This window comes from Alexandromys fortis, unplaced genomic scaffold, assembly GCF_014885135.2.
Source record: "Alexandromys fortis isolate MF-2015 unplaced genomic scaffold, M_Fortis_MF-2015_v1.1 scaffold_7, whole genome shotgun sequence".
NCBI lineage: Eukaryota > Metazoa > Chordata > Mammalia > Rodentia > Cricetidae > Alexandromys > Alexandromys fortis.
In genome coordinates this window covers 7,258,181-7,263,074 of record NW_026067920.1, presented here as the reverse complement: position 1 = coordinate 7,263,074, position 4,894 = coordinate 7,258,181, and the positions used below count along the sequence as shown (strand labels likewise).

The window sequence follows — 4,894 nt, the reverse complement described above, 5'->3', positions numbered from 1 at the left end:
AGGATGCTTTATAAATAGAACCACACAGTGTATTGGTTATTTTTCTCATTGCTGCAACAAAATACCTGACAAGAGCAAGTCAGAGATCGGAGGGCTTACTTTGGCCTCCAGGTCCGGGCAGAGAAAAGTGAATGCGGTCTCAGTTCATTCCCCCCTTTTCTTCAGGGTGGCGCCCCAGTGTATAAGATGGGACTATCTGTAGTTAGGATAGGCCTTCACACCTCAATTAACCTAGAAACTTGCTCACATCCAGGCGGTGGTGGTGCATGCTTTTAATCCTAGCACCTAGGAGGCAGAGGCAGGTGGATCTCTGTGAGTTTGAGGTCAGCCTGGTCTACAAGGTGAGTTCTAGGACAGCTAGGACTAACCAGACAAGCCCTGTCGTGAAAAAAAAAAATTTAAAAAAAGAAAAAAGAAAGAAGGAAGGAAGGAAGAAACTCTTTCACAGAAGTTTGTCTTCTAGGTGATTTGAGAACATGTAAGGTTAAAAATCAAGATTAACCTTAACACAGTATGTATGCTTTTGAGATAGGGTTTTTGTTGTTGTTGTCTTGTTTTCAAGACAGGGTTTCTCTGTAGCTTTGGAGACTGTCCTGGAATTAGCTCTGGATGATTCCACCTGCCTCTGCCTCCCAAATTCTTGGTTTAAAGGTGTGCATCACCACTGCATAGCTTGAGATAGTATTTTTAAGTTTTGTTGTTTCGATACAGGGTTTCTCTGTGTAACAGCCCTGGCAGATCTAGAACTCACTCTGTAGACCAGGGAGGCCTCAAACTCATGGAGATCTGGCTGCCTCTGACTAAATGCTGGGATCAAAGGCGTGCACCACCACCTCCCAGCTCATCATTTTTTTTAAAAAATATGGAATACTTCATGGATTTGAGTCATCTTTGCACAGAGACCATACTAATCTTCTCTGTATTGTTCCAATTTTAGTATATTTGCTGTTGGTGTGAGCATACTTTCATCCTTTAAAGGAAGATTTATTTTTAGTTTTTATTTGTGTGTGTGTGTGTGTGTGTGTGTGTCTGTGTGTGTGCATACCACATGTGCACTAGTGCTAGAGGAAGCTAGAAGAGGGTATCAGATTCGGAGCTAGAGTCCCAGGCAGCTGCAAGCTATCCAATGTGGGTGCTAGGGACTGAACTCATGTCCTTTGGAATAAGAATAGCAAGAGCTTTTAACTGCTGAGCCATCTCTCTCTCCAGCTATTTATTTATTTATTCATTCATTTGTATGTGTGTGTATGGTGGTAGTGGTGTGTATGTATATGTGTGGTGTGTGTGTGTGTGTTTTGTGTGAGATGTGAGATTTCTTTTTGTATGCTGTGAACGTGTTTTGTTACCATTGGTTAATAGAAGCTGCTTTGGGCCTCTGGCAGGGCAGAATAGAGCACCTCCCAGGTGCTAGGATTTTCAAGCAGAGATGGAGGAGAAAAGAAGGTGGAGTCAGGGAGATGCCATGTAGCTGCTTTAGGAAACAGACACACTGGAACATTACCAGTAAACCACGAGCCTCGTGGTAAAATATAAAATAACAGAAATGAGTCAACTTAAGATATAAGAGTTAGTTAACAAGAGGCCCTATAGGCTTATAGGCCAAGCAGTGTTTCAGTTAATATAGTTTCCATGTGATTATTTCGGGTCTGGGCAGCAGGGAATGAATAAGCCTCCGCCTAATGTGTGTGTGTGGTAGTAGTGTGTGTGTGTGGTGGCAGCAGTGTGTGTGTGTGTGTGTGTGTGGTGTGGTGGCAGCAGTGTGTGTGTTTGTGTGTGGTGGCAGCAGTGTGTGTGGTGTGTATGTGGTGGTAATGGTATGTGTGTGGTATTTGTATGTAGTGGTAGTAGTGTGTGTGGTGGCAACAGTGTATGTGGTGGTGGTGGTGGTGGTGGTGGTGGTGGTGTGTATGTGGTGGCAGCAGTGTGTGTGTGTGTGTGGTGGCAGCAGTGTGTGTGTGGTGTGTATGTGGTGGTGGTGGTGTGTGTATGAGGTGTGTGTGTGTGTGCTGTGTGCGTGTGATGTTTGTATGTGGGTGCATGCATGTTGAGGTCAAAGGATAGCTTTCCTAAGTTGCCTCCTTCCTTCCATGATATGGGTTCCAGGGATCAAACTTAAATTTTCAGTCCGGTGATAAGTGCCTTTACCTGCAGAACCATCTCCCCAGCCTGGATTTTTTTTCCCTCTATTCAACATGATTTTCTTGAAAAACCAACAAAGATGCTACAAGTGGCAAAAGCTCTTTTCTTTTTTGCTGCTGAGTAGTATTCCATGGAATAGATTTACCAATGTGCTTAAAATGCGTCCACTAAAGGACATCTGGGAGAGGTGGTTTTCCACTTGGGGCTACTAGAAATGAAGTCTCTAGAACAAGCATGCAGAAGTTTTGTCTGATTATTAAGTTGATTTCTCTAGGGTAAATGGCCAAGGGCATAGCTCCTGGTTTTCGTTAGGTGTTGAGTTATGTGAGAGCTGCCATATCTCCTCCACGGTGACTTTGAGTGTGGTGTGCACACTGACAAGGCATAAGTGTGGACAGTCTGGTGGCTCTGCATCCTCACCAGCTGCCAGCACTGCCGTACATTTTCACTTTAGCAGTTCTGACGATGCCGTGTATCCTTTCATGTCCATTTGCCATTGTGCATTGCTTTTAGTAAAATGTCTGTTCACATCTTTTGCCAGGTTTCCCATTGGTTTGATGTTTGTGGGGTTTTTGTTTGTCTGTCTTTCTTTCTTTCTTTCTTTCTTTCTTTCTTTCTTTCTTTCTTTCTTTCTTTCCTTTTTCAAAAGTTTTTTGAGGCAGGGTTTCTCTGTGTAACTGCCTGACTGTCCTGGACCAGGCTGGCCTCAAACTCACAGAGATCTGCCTCTGACTCCCAAGAACTGGGATTAAAAGCATGCACCACCACTATTTGACTGTTTTTATTTTTATTTTTATTTTATTTATTTTTTTGAGGCAAAGTCTCACTGTATAACCCCGCTAGTCTGGAACTTATGACATAATATAAACTGGCTTTGAACTCACAATCCTGGCACAAGCTTCTGAGTGGGCTTGTAAGCGTGTGCCACCATATCTGGGCGCCTGGGTTTTAACTGCTGGGTGTTGTGAGTTCTTTGCTGGGTATAGAGTTTACAAATATTTTCTTCAAGTCTGTAAGTTTTTCATCTCTTTTATGCTGTTGTCAATAGAGTTTTTAATTTTGATAAGGTTAATAGAGTATTTAATTATGGTAAGTTTGATAACTTACTAGTTTTTCCTTTATTGGGTTGTATTTCGATGTTGGAGCTAAAGACTTTTTGCCTAGCCCCAGGTTGCAAAGATTTTCTTTTTTCTTTCTAAAAGTTGTATAGTTTTACATTTTACATTTAAGCCGTAAATCCATTTCGAGTTAATTTTTTATGTGATCCAAGTTTATTCATTTGCCTGTGGATAGTCAATTACTTAGATATCTTTGAAAAACCGATTTTTTCCCTCTATTGGATTACTTTGGCATCTGTCAAAAACCGACTGGGTATATTTATATAAATCTATTTCTGAGCCAAGAACCCAATGGAATTTTAACTCAAATATTGAACTTGGGTGAATGCAAGAAATCAATCTGTACAGAGACTGAATGAAGGCCAGCATGAGAAACGTTTATCAATCAAGCTAATGTTCTCTGTAATTAATTACGACACTGTAAGAAATTGACTGTGAATACCTTGATCATGAGCTCAGGGAAGTGGTTCCCATCAGAAGGAGACAGTGAAACAGTTTCTGACTGTGGAGCCAGGGAGACCGGCTTTTATGCTGTGGGTCCTGTACTTATTACCTGACTCTGAGCAGGTAAACATGTTAACTAGCCTCTTGGCGCATCAGTGGAGATCGTATTAACTTGCCTCTTAGAACCAGCTTGAGGTCCAATGAGAGGGGACCTGCAAAATGGTTGACAGACATTTTTTGTTTTTGTCTTTTTAGTTATTTTATGTGCATGGTTATTTCTCCTGAAGCTATGCCTGTGCATCACCTGTACGCCTGGCGCCCAAGGACAACAGAGGAGGGTGATGGATTCCCTGGAACAGGAATTACAGACATTGTGAGCTACCTTGTGGATGCTGAGACCTTAAACCAGGTCCTCTTAACTGCTGAGCCATTGCTCCAGTCCCTGACACTAAGTTTGCCTATAGTAGCCACAGCACGGCAGATTAAAAGTGTGCACCACCTCTGCCTGGCAATTTGGAAGTTTTAGCATGTGGTGTCTTATTCTTTCAATAAGGTAGTGCTCGTGTGTGTGTGTGTGTGTGTGTGTGTGTGTGTGTGTGTGTGTGTAGGAGAACTGGGGATTGAACCAAGTGTATTAAACAGGTGCTCTACCACTGAGCCATCCCCAAAACTAATGCTTTAGAAAAGGGAAGTAGCTTAGTGGCTACTGTCTAGGGTGGTTTAAAAGGACCAACAAAAGCAAAATGCAGAAACCTGGAAAATTTCTGCACACCATTCATAGATATAGTGAGCATGGTTGAACATGAGCCAGCAAACCATGGGTCAGGCCAAAATATTGCTCTGTCCTTACCACTAGCCTGTGTTCTTGACCTGAGAGCTAAGAAGTTTTCACGCTTCTGAGAGAGGAGGGAGGAAAGGAAGAAATGAAGGAAGGAAGAAAGGATGAAAGGAAGAAAGGGTGGGAGGAAGAGGAGAAGGCAGGGAGGGAGGAAGATGCTGTAGAACTGTATATGGTTTACAAAGGCTAAAATACTGATTGTCTGGTTCTTTATAGAAATATTCTACAGAGAAACACTGTCTCGAAAAACCAAAAAAAAAAAAAAAAAAAAAGAAATATTCTGCTGTACTTTGTTGTAGAAAATAAACATAAGGCTCCAGAAGCAGAAACTAGCTAAGTATGGTGGCATACTTTT

The 4,894-nt window shown here is 42.1% G+C and overlaps 1 non-coding gene across 1 annotated transcript; it reads right to left on the bottom strand.

The window, feature by feature from the left end:
• Positions 1–856: 856 nt before the first annotated feature.
• LOC126501013 (U6 spliceosomal RNA) lies at positions 857–961 on the bottom strand. The gene has a single exon (XR_007591485.1). It is a non-coding gene; the product is annotated as a U6 spliceosomal RNA (small nuclear RNA).
• Between the last annotated feature and the right edge of the window lie 3,933 nt (positions 962–4,894).